Below are 12,702 nucleotides of genomic sequence, written 5' to 3' on the forward strand. Positions count from 1 at the left end.
TTCATGAAAAAGTGAGGGCACTAGTTCCCACACCACAACCACACAACTCAGTCACTGACATCCTTGAGTTGGCTCAGATTTCTGATCCCTGGTCCAGATAGCTCCTAAGGGTAAGACAACAGAGAGACTAGAGGTTGGGGTTATTGCATTCCCCCAGGCTGATGGTGCAAGAATAGAGCGCTCCACCTAAGAAAGATGGCATCTGGAGTGTGGGAGATGGACTTAGCACAGTTATTCTGATGGCTGACACTTAAGCTCTCTTCCCAGAGCCACAAACCCCAGGCTCTCCCCATAGGACTCTAGTCCACTCTGCACTCCTTCTGCCAGGGCCCAGGGTAAGTAGATGAAAGTGAGATTTTTCATGTTGGTCCTCTAAGAGAATCCCTGTACATTTAGCAGACTTCTGTCTCTCCCTGGCACACAGAATCCCCACTGATTTTCACAACCAGATGCTATGTGGGTGCATCTATCTTCCTTTAGTGCCCTGGGCTGGGGGAGCCCAGCATGGGGTTGATACCCCATGTCCCTCAGGGGGAAAATTTTTAGTTGACATATACCTCTGGAATCTCAACAATCTATGGGAATGGGCCAGTCCTTTTTATGTTTCCACCCTTCCTACCTGTCTCAATGTGGTTTCTTCTGTAAGTCCTTGCTTATAAGACTTCTGTTCAACTAGTCTTCAGTTGATTATTCAGGATAATTTTTCTATATTTTACTTGTAATTCCAGTTTGGTCCTGGGAGGAAGTGAGTGTACCTTCTACCTACCCCACCACCATTTTGAATCTCTCTACCCTTCTTTATGTTGTTGACATCATGTTTTATATCTTTGTTTTGTCTATCTCTTGATTATTTATTGTAGTTATAGTTAATTTTGCTACTATTGTCTTTTAACCTTATTATTAACTTTTTAGATGGTTGACTCACTGTGATTGTTGTATATTTGCTTTACAAGTGAGATATTTTTCCTTTGTTGTATTTTATTATTTCTGGATATGGCCCTTTCTTTTCTGAGTAAAGAAGGCCTGGCAACATTTCCTGCAAGTTGGTGAACTGCTTTAGTTTTTGCTTGTCTGAGAAATTCTTTATTTCTCCTTCAATTCTAAATGATAACCTTACTGAATAAAGTATTCTAGGTTGTAGATTTCTTTCTTTGAATACTTTAAATATCTCCTGCCAGGAGAGGGATTTTATTTATATGTTCCCATTACCAATGGACAAGATGAACTCATTAACTTACATTTTGAGCTCATTTTATGAGAAAAAAGGCCCACAAAAAAGAGATTGCAATCAAGAGAAGAATTGCCATATAGTTTATTGATCTTATTTTCCACTAGCATAAATAATTTATGCTCTAAATGTTATGTTTAACAGACATAAATAGGTAGTAGGTAGGTAAGCAAGTAGGTAGAAAAGTAGATATCTAGATAGTTATAGTAAAGATAACTATCTAGATAGTTACTGTAAATACATAAATTCATAATTATCCCCCATAGGAGAATATTAAGAATTTAAATATCCACAATATGAAAGACAGGGAAGAAAATGCAGAGGTTAGATAATAATAGAATGTTAGGGTGGTAGGGCATCTAGAGACCATCTGGCTACATTACAAATATGGACACCAGAGAGTTAGACAGACTCTAACAGGGAGTAGGGCACAGCAACAGGGCCTAAGCCCTTGTTTGCTAAGGGATGAAGCACAGAAAAGTCCTAGAATTACTTTATTTTTTTGTGAAATGGTGTTGATTTACATTACTGATTTACATTACTCTTCACTAAGGTCTTACCAAATAAAGTGTCAACATATCTGTTTTAAAAGTTAGAAAGTTTCCACTTTAGGATAATACGTTCAAGAAGCATTGCAATATTTTTAGGAGATTCTGCGACAAAGAGAGGAAAATGAGTTAAGAACATACCTGTAGGTCTAGAGCCCATGTCTCCCAACTGAAAGGCCAGGACTCTGTCCAGTCAATCCTAGGTACTTGCCCCTACTTCCCAGTACAATGGATCAGGAAAGCTATAATCTGAACTGGTTTTCTGAATTTATCAAGGTGGAGAAACTCCTTCAGCTCAGGCAGCTTGGCTCTTCCATCTGGTTTCAGGCCCATTGTTGAGTTTTCAGTACTGGTAAACTTCCCAGACCTCTCTGCAGCTCTTGGCTTCCAACCTAAAAGCTCAAGGGAAAGGATTAGTGAATCTGTTTGGTGTAGCTGGGATTTGCAGCCCATGTAGGAGGCCCGTTGGAAAGCTTGTTCCTAACTGGCCCTGGATTAAAATTAAAAAAAGAGGAAGGGGAAAATGGAGAGGAAAGGAAGGAGGCAGAGAGGCAGGGGATTGGTTTCTTTAACTGTCCCTCCAAGCAGGCACTGACTAGGACCACTAGGTCCAGCTCTTGTGGCCTCGGTGGGGTGCAGGGGGAGCAGAGATCTGGGGATTGCTTGCAGGCTGGGTTTTCTTTCTTCCCCCCTTACTTCCTCCTTCTGTTCCTTGGGTTATGATGACCCAAAACGTCTCTCACAGTGAGTTCTGAGGCGGCAGTGTCTGAGAATAGCTCACAGAGCAACGGCAGTTTTCCACACCCTTTGAAAAGACAAGCAGGGGAAAAACTGTAGCATATTCTGCCCACCCTGCCTCTAAGTGAGTTGGGAGCTGAGTACTGGGGTTTTGGGGAATCATGACCTTGTGTTCCTTGATGTTATTTGATGTTGGTTTTGGCTGCATTCAGGGAGTTAAAAAGCACATAAAAATGAAGCTAATAAAACTGCAGGGTTAGGGAATGCACCAGGCACAGGCTGTGGTTTCCCAGAACAGCTGTGACTGAACTCTCAGGCCTGGCTGGCTCATGATCCTTCCAAGGTGCAGGTTTGGGCCAGGCCACAGCCAAATGGCAGAAATTAGTCGACTTTGGTGGCCTATCTTATTAGAACTGCTGACTAGCTTCATACAGAGAAAATAATGAGGGGCATGGAAGGTGAACATTTAGGTTCCATTTCTGGCACCCATGGGTACAGAACTGAGATTTCTTTCCCTGTAAGCATCATTTACTACATCCAGGCTTGAACAATCAGGGTGCTTCTGCCAGTCTTCCTGTCAGGGAACTCTAGGCTAAGAATTAGAATGAGAGCTGGTATTACTAGAGGCGAGTAGCATCTGGATGGGAATAAGGAAAAAGGGGGTCTGGTCCCTGGTCTCTGATTCAGGTCAGGGAAGGTACCTTATTCAGGCAGATGCTGAGAGACTGAGAGACCACAGGGTGTCAATGAAAACAGAAGTCATCAATACCTGTTCCCTGATTACCTGAGGTGAGGCATGGTAACTAAAAGAATGGTTAGTGTATGTGTGTATGTGTGAGTGAAAGTCACTTGTGTCTCCTTATCTTTACCACACATGGTGGTCTACATATATATGAAACTAGAAGGGAACTCTTTGCCACATAGACCTGATTGAGGTGGAAAAAGAGAGGTAGGCTTTCCCAGAGTTGTTCATAGTGGCAAGGGCATTGGATTTGGAGCCAGAAAGCCAAAGTCATGAGTCTGTTGCTTCTTACCTATGTGACTTTGCATGAGTATATCACCTTCCTTCCAGCCTTAGTTTTCTCATCTGTAAGATGGTAATAGGTTCCTTTCATGATTAAATGAGATATATAGTATAATATATTTGGTAATGTGTCCAACATATATTTAGCACTCAACAAATTCTGGTGCTTGCCTCCTTACATTTACTAAGCTAAGAGAACAAGTAGAGAGGTTTGAAGCCAGTAGCCATGCACCCTCCCTAACATGACTATAAATGTTAGTACAGAGAATGGAAATCTGAAGGTCTGGCAGAGCTCCACAGAGGATAGTTCCTGTAGCTATTCCAATGAGTGGGAACAGAGGCAGAGAAGAGCAATGGAGGCAGATGAGAATAGTGGAGGGATTTGAGCCAAGTATCAGGAACCCTAGATGACTCAGAGAGAGACAGCTCCCACCTGATGGAGGTCAAAGCACTTTCTATTTCCATGTAAAAAGTAGTAAAGATGGGGAGCCGATGATAGGTAATCTGTCCGTTGCATTGGGCATTCTTGTAACTGCCATCTCTCCTCCACCTCAATTTGAGAATAACTTGAACTATGGTAATTTTTCAATTACCCTGACTGACATCTATCCTATCCTTAACCTGATCGGGGTTGTCAGACCCTTGTTCTATTTGTCTAATAAAGGAGTCAACTGACCCAATACACAGACAACACAACAACAAAAGGCAGGTGATCCTATACTCTTGAGATTTAATGTATCTGCCCTCTTGTGGCCAGCAGGAGAGAGTCTGAACTTCATTAATTCACTTAACACTTAATGAGAAAGCTAAAGGACAGCATTGTGATATTATTTTCAGTTTTCATAAGGGTAAAATGATGCTCATAGAGATAAAATGACTCACTTATAGTCATCTGGTGATGAAACTGGGACTGGAACTCAGGTATGTTAGACTATAATAAAGACTTCTGGGGTGTCCCCATAAGAAATTAAATGGTGGGAAAAGCTTCCCCCTTTGTCCTTAAAACTTTCTGTTTTGCAAAAGTTTTGGTGGGCAAAGCCATGGCCTCTATTACTGAAAAGGACAAATTCTTTCCTTGTAGTGACTCGTATGCACTCACTCTGATAGACAGTTCAGACCAAACTTTTGGATACAAAACCTCAGAAGCAAGTGTGCCTTCTCATTTTCCTTATCTCTAGCTCATTGTTGAGGGTGGTTCACTTTTCCCTTTTCATCTTTAAAGAAACATGGTTCCTTCTGGTAAGTTGGGATGCCACCACTAGAGTTCTGGCTACAACTGCCCCTCAGACAGCTCTGCCAGCTCTGATTTGTTTATTACCCTTTCCAGTCCTAATGCCCAGTGTTTCTCCCAATTCATGTCTTTTCCAGACACCTGTGCCACTATTTCCCTCTCCATTCTTATCTTACTCTGGCTTTAACCAGCATTGTTAAAGGCTCACTTTTCAGTCTTTCTCAGTGGTACTCTTTATTCATTTGCTCCCCTGGGATTCCCAGTTTTCTCCCCTCAGCTCTCTTGTTACCAAATTTTGTGTCCTCCTGCTTGTTGGTTTCTCTTCATTCTAAGCAACATTTACTCCATCTAGACTGAAATGATCAGGGTGCTTCTGTCAGCTGGCCCACCAGGGGACTGTAGGCTAAAAACAAGGCTCAGTGACTCCATATTTGTAAGGATACTTATGTGTTTACAGTGTATAGCCCAAAATACTAACTTGCAATCAACAAAGCTCCCACAAGTGTGTGTGCACACACACACACACAAGGAAGGTGATATTCTGCAGAACTTTATGGAGGAAGAAGAAAAACACTTCTAGTACTCTGGGACACCAAAAAACAGACATAATAGGGAGCTGGGCCCTCCAGTGACTGACTCTCAGATCACGATAAAAGTGGGTGGGTGGCAATTACTGCAGTATGAAGTGTGTGTTGGAATCATTATGTTTCAAAATGAAATATTTGTATGACATTTTTGTCCTATTTCCACTAAAATTAAGAGCTTTGGGGTCTAAATGCTATAACCTTCAAAAGATACAGTCTGAGCTCAACAGTATTTGTCTATGCACTGGAATAAAGCTTATAAATTAGAATCTGTCAGTCAGAGTTCCCCATGGAAAGGTTATGCTGTACCTGAAAAATGTGTACTACCTAATTAATTACAGTCTGCACTGTGGCTATAAAAACATGATAATGTGGCGGTGGAGGAGACCAGGCTAGGCCTTCCTTTAAGACTAAACTTGGGTTTCTTTGAAACTCAGTTATAAGAGTTCCAAGCTTCCAAAAAACTTGGTAACATGGGCCTGGTGTGGAGAAAATAGCCCTGAGGAAGACATTATTGACTGCAATGTTAGGACACAGTAGATAATAGGTAGCTTGGTAAGGGCAGAACAGGGCAGAAAAGAATTGAAGACTACCCTACCTCTTGCAGGGTAGGTGATGCAAGATCTGGCTATGGGTAACAGATGGGAGAAGTGGAAGGGTTAGCAGTAGAACCTGTCCTCAGAAGAATAAGGTTAAGGAAGGAGGTGGCTATGAGCATGTGTCTATAGCCCCAGGCCTAGAGCTACATGAAGCAGGATAACCAGACAGGAGGCTGGGTTTACACACTGGGCAAGCATGAGGTGGGGGAGAAAATACTGAAACTTAAGTGCTACATTGATGCCTTTCTCTCCATCCTCACTCACCAAGTGTCAAGAAAATGATAGAAATAATACAGTAACTCTATAAGGTCTCATGTCTGAAGAATGTAACTTCTTGCCAGGCTCCATTGACTGGAGGGGATAAAAATTTTAGATTCACTCTGTCTTGGTCAAAACTGTTGCAGGACCTGGGGCAGGAAAAGGTCTGAGAGTGAGGTCAAGAAGGTAGCAAATTTGGGTTGGAAAACTGGGCTAGGGGGAAACTGGAGCTTATACCACCTGTCCATTCCTCTCTTACAACCCCTTCTTACACCCCCCCCCCCGACTTCTACACTTGATTTTAGCTCTAGGAGTAACTATTGATCATTCCCAAGCTGGTACAGTAATAGCATAGACTTTGGAACAAGACGCAAACCTTAATTCCACATCTTCCTAGTATGCAGTTTTAGTATGCATAATCCCTTTCCTTCCTAAACCTAAATACTTAGTTTTTATTCTTTGTAAAGAAGGAATAATAGCTCCTTCTTCTTCCTTTTTTAGAAGGTTGTTGTCAATGAAAGTAAGCATAATAAAATCAAGCATAATGTCAGATACATGTGATTGCTCTACACATATTTGTTGAATTTAAATATTTGAGGCAAACTGTGGTATTTATTTGAGGTTAATATTGGTTCTAGTATAATTCAAAGCTAACTACATTCTTTAGATGGTTTTCCACAGGCACCTAACAGGGATTGACCAGTACTTAAGAGACAGAACTAGGAGAACTTTTGCCCTTCAAAGCACACCATCAATGGATAGTTACCAGATGGGAGGAACAGGAAGATCAGTGAAAAGAGGATTACATTGTGAGTTATAAAAATGTAGAATCACTATATTGTACACCTAAAACTAATATAAACAATATAAGATTGTATACCTACTATACTTACAATGTTAAAAAAGGAAAAAAAGAAAGTGAAAACATATTCTACAGAATGGGGCAGAGGGAATTTTGGAATTTGATAAGGACCTTATATCTAGAATATATAAAGGATATTATGACACAATAATAAAAAGACAAATACCCCAACTTGAAATGGGAAAATGATCCAAATGTAAATTTCTTCAAAGAATATATACAAATGGCTTATAAGCACATGAAAAGGTGCTCAACATATTAGCCATTAAGGAAATGTATATCAAAACTGCAATGAGATACTGCTTACACTCTTCAAAATGGCAGTGATCAAAAAGATAATAAGTGTTGGTAAGGCTGTGGAGAAATTGGAACCCTCATACGCTGTTGGTGGGAATGTAAACTGTTATAGCAATTGTGGAAAACAAGCTGGCAGTTATAAACATTTTAAACAAAGTTATTAATCTGACTCAGCAAATCCACTGTTAGGTATATATACAAAAATAGTGAAAACAGATGTCCACACAAAATTTTGTGTTATTTAAGAAAACCAACAACTGCTGAATGGATAAACAAAATGCAGTATGTCCATACAATGGAACATTATTTAGCAATAAAAAGAAATAATATACTGATATATGCTCCAACATGGATGGACCTTGAAGGCGTTGTGCTAACAGAAAGAAGTCAGTCACAAAAAAACAAGTACTTTATAATTCCATTTACATGGAATGTCCATAATAGGCAAATCTATCTACTATAAAAAGTAGATTAGTTATTGTCTAGGGCTGGAGGAAATATGTATGGAGAGACTGGAGGGTGATAGCTAACAGCTATGGGTTTCTTATTGAATTAATAAAATGTTCTATAATTAACTGTCAATGGATGCACAACTCAGTGAATATACTAACAGCTACCTAATTATACTCTTCAAATGACTGAAATATGTGGTATGTAAATTATATCACAATAAAGTTATTGAGAAAATAAAATAAAAATCAGGCATCAGGCTGGATTTTGCCCAAATACCGTAATTTTCTAACCCATGGCCTAGCACATGGACTATTTTAAAAAATGTTTGATATGTGCTTTAAAAAACATGAATTTTCCAGTGTTGTATCTAAAGCTGTACATATGGCAAAAAAATACTTCCTTAAGTTTGCTATTTGGCCTTTGACTTCATTATTAATTTTTTAGTCTCCTTAATCTATCAATTCCTGAGTGAAATATGTTAAAACATCCCACTATAATATCAAGTCTGTTACTTTTTTCATATGTTGCTTTTTTATATTTTGAGACTTTGTTATTAGAGGCATACAAGTCTAAAATGATGTTATCTTCCTGGTAAACTAGGCTTATTATCATCACAAATTTATTATCTATTTATATTAATGCTTTTAGCTTAAAGTTTATTTCTATTTCACTAATATAAATGTACAAGTTTTCTTTGTCTTTGCTTTGTATTTGCCTAGTATATATTTTCACATTTTCTGACCTCCAGACTTTCTGGTCATTTTAAGAATATTATGTAAATATTTAGCTCTGGCTGGTGTGGCTCAGTGGATTGAGTGTCGGCCTGCAAACCAAAGGGTCACCATTTCAATTGCCAGTCAGGGCACATGCCAGGGTTGAGGGCCAGGTCCCCAGTAGGGGGCGCATGACAGGCATCCACACATTGATGTTTCTCTCCCTCTCTTTCTCTTTCTTCTCCTCTGTTTAAAAATAAATAAATGAAACCTTTAAAAAACCAAAAAAAATATTATGTAGATATTTAAGTGTAATGTTGCAAAATTCAGCAGCCATCTATGATAAAAATTCCTAACAGATATAGAAAGAATGTGCCTCAACATAGTGAATTCCATATACTTAAAAAAATTTATATATAAGAAACCCACAGTTAACCTCATGCTCAGTGGTGAAAGATTGAAAGCCTTTCCTCTAAGTTCAGGAACACGATAAGTATACTCACTCTCCCCACTCCTATTCAACACAATACTAGAAGTCCAGAGCAATCAGGCAAGAAAAAATAAAATAAAAGGCTACTGAATTAGAAAGAAAGTACAGTATTTGTCTTTCACTGCCTGGCTTATTTCACTTAGCATAATGCTCTCCAGTTCCATCCATGCTGTTTCAAAGAGTAGGAGCTCCTTTCTTTCTGCTGCATAGTATTCCATCATGTAAATATACCACAGATTTATGATTTCACCTATCAGTGGAACCTAATCAACAAGACAAACAAACAAGCCAGCAAGATATAATCAGAGACATTGAAATAAAAAACAAACTGACAGTATCCACTGGGGAGGGAGGAGAAGGATAATGAGGGAAAAGAGTGGAAATCCATCAAGAAACATGCATAAAGGACACATGGACAAAGCCAAAGGGCATAAGTTCGAGGGGGGGTGGCTAGGGTGGAGGGTTGTGGTGGGGAGAAAATGGAGACAACTGTATTTGAATAACAATAAAAGAAAATAAAAGAAACAAAGAAGTAAAATTGTCTCCATTTTCAGATGACAACTTTTTATATAGAAAATCCTAAAGGCTTCACCAAAAAACTGTGAGAGCTAATCAATAAATTGAGTAAACTTGCCGGAAACAAAATTTACATAGAAAAACCAGCATTTCTATATGCTAACAACAAATGATCTGAAAAAGAAATAAAGGCAATGATACCATTTACAGCACCACCAAAAACAATAAAATATTTAGGTGGTAAAACGTCTCTACACTGAAAATCACAAAGACATTGATGAAAGAAATCTAAGAAGGCACCAATAAATGGAAAGATATTCTATACTCATGGATTGGAAGAATAATTATTGTTAAAGTGTCCATACTACCCAAAACCATGTGCAGATCAATTCAATGCAATCTTTATCAATATTCCAATAGCTTTTTTTTTTACAGATGCAGAAAAAAATCCTAAGGAAATAAAATCAGTACTTTGAAGAGATACCTGCACCCCCAAGTTCATAGCAGCATTATTTACAATACCTAAGACCTGGAAACAACTTATATGTCCATCGACAGGTGAATAGATGAAGAAGTTGTGATTATACATACATATATATTAAAATATATTTATTCTAACTTGAAAGATAGTTCTAGGTAGAGAATCTTCTCACTACATAAAAATTAATTTTCCACTGTCCTCTGCTATCATTATTATTATTGACAAGTTAATCTTAAGTGTAATAGCTACTTCTTTGTAGATATTCTATTTTGTTCTTATTTTCCCCTCCTTGGTGACTGCTTTTATAATATTCTTATTTTTTTGGAGTTTTGTAAAATCACTATGATGTATCTAATGTGCATTTATTTTGTGTAGCATGGGATTTGTCAGGATTCCAGGTCTTAAAGATTAATATCTTTCAACACTCTTTAGAAATGCTCAGCTATTTTGTCTTTCGATGTTGCCTCTTTCTTATTCCATGACTGTGCTCTGGAAGTCTAATTAGATATATTAGATCTATGTATTCTACCCTCATGTCTCTGAGCCTCTAATATTTTTTCATTTTATTATCTTTCTGTGCTACCTTATAAATAGTTTGTATCTATTTTCAGTTTTACTGATTCTTCAGTTATGTATTTTATGTTCTTTTGTTTACCAATATATATTTAAATATAATATTCTACTTTTTAGTTACAGTTATTCTATTTTATATTTTGAAATGTTTGCTTGTTCTCCAGAGTCTCTTGTTCCTTATTTATATTTCAAGCATTTTATAAGTCTCTTTAACAACTTTTGATAAAGCTAACTTTATATTCTATGTGTGATAGTTTCACGTTCTTTTTTTAAAAAGATCTTGTTTATTTTTAGAGAGAGGGGAAGGGAAGGAGAAAGAGAGCAAGACAAACACAAATGTGTGGTTGCCTATCATGCGCCGCCCTCCTGGGGACCTGGTCTGCAACCCAGGCCTGTGCCCTGACTGGGAATCAAACCAGTGACCCTTTGGTTTGCAGGCCGGCACTCAATCCACTGAGCTACACCAGCCAGGGCTCTATGTGTGATAGTTTTACATTCTATAGTCTGTAGGTATGATTATGATTATTGTTTCCATGGGATTTTACTCAGGGTGTCTTGCTTCTTTCTGTGTTTTGTAACTTTTGACCATGAGATGCTCATTTTCTTTGGATCTTCATATATTAGAATTTCTGAGGCCCACATGAAAGTTGCATTCTTCCAAAGAATATTTGCCCTATCCAATAACTTGTGGGAACTGCTGATCTGGGATCTCAGCTTTTAGTTTTTCAGACTTTGTTAAGTATTTTTGATAAGACTACAAAGCTGTACAAAGACCACCTATGGTCCTAAATTCTGATCAGAAGTTAATTTTTCCCCTCCACCCAGTGCCAAATATACTTACTATCTCTTTTTGTGAGACAGATTTAATTCTTCACCCTTACATTGAGAGTATGTGGAAGTCTCCTATAAGACTTCTCATGTTGGGCAAGCCCTAGTCATTATCGCCTTCTTCCCTCATCTCTTAGAATAATCAAAGTAGAAGTTCAGTCTCCCAGGGTCTGGTAAAATCCTCAGGGCAAAATTTGGCTTTGTCACTGAAGAATTCCTGCTGTCATTTCCATTTTGGCTATGGATTCTTTAAAATATTATCAGGAACAACTAGAAAGGACACATGGACAGAACCAAGAGGGAGTGGAAGCAGGGGAGGGATGTGGGTTTGGCTGGGTGGGGGGGAATGGTGGGGGGGGATGCAGACAACTGTAACTGAACAACAATAAAATAAGTAAAAATATACTATGCACCAGAAAGAAAGGAGTTCCTACCCTTTGGGACAGCATGGATGGAACTGGAGAGCATATGCTAAGTGAAATAAACTGGGTGGTAAGGGACAAATTCCACATGATTTCACCTTTAACTGGAACATAATCAACAAAAGAAAACAAGCAAGCCAAACAGAACCAGAAAAATTGAAATTAAGAAGTATCTGACAGTAACCAGAGGCGAGGTGGGAGGGAATGATGTAGGGGGGGTGGGTTTCAGGAACAACTATAAAGGACACATGGGCAAAACCAAAGGGGTTGGAATCAGGGGAGGGTGATGGGGATGGCGGGAGTGGGGAGTGGTGTGGGGTAAATGCAGACAACTGTAATTGAACAACAATAAAATAATTAAAAAAAAGAAAAAGATTATTTTTATATTTTGTTTTGCATTTTAATTGTTTTATTGGGAAGGTCATTTAGGGTATCTAGCAAGACATACTGCTAGAAATAGAAGTCTCCATCCAACTTCTAAAATAACAATGCTTCCCTCTTGTCACGTATTTAACTCAGATATTAATAATTCCTTCTTTGCTTTTCCTTTTAAAAGTCTTTATTTATTTATTTTTAGACAGGGGAAGGGAGGGAGAAAGAGGAGAGGAACATCAATGTGTTGTTGCCTCTTCACACCCTCCAATGGGGACCCAGCCCAAAACCCAGGCATGGGCTCTGACTGGGAATCAAACCGGTGACCCCTTGCTGTGCAGACCAGCACTCAATTCACTGAGCCACACCAGCCAGGGCCCTTCTCTCCTTTTCTTAATAGTGTTCCTCTGAGTTTCCCATGAGATAGTGGATATCAAAGTGTTGTAAGATATAATGCTCTATGTAAATGGCAGTGAGTCACTATT

Source organism: Phyllostomus hastatus, unplaced genomic scaffold (assembly GCF_019186645.2).
Source record: "Phyllostomus hastatus isolate PE091 unplaced genomic scaffold, TTU_PhHast_1.1 phas_contig_551, whole genome shotgun sequence".
NCBI lineage: Eukaryota > Metazoa > Chordata > Mammalia > Chiroptera > Phyllostomidae > Phyllostomus > Phyllostomus hastatus.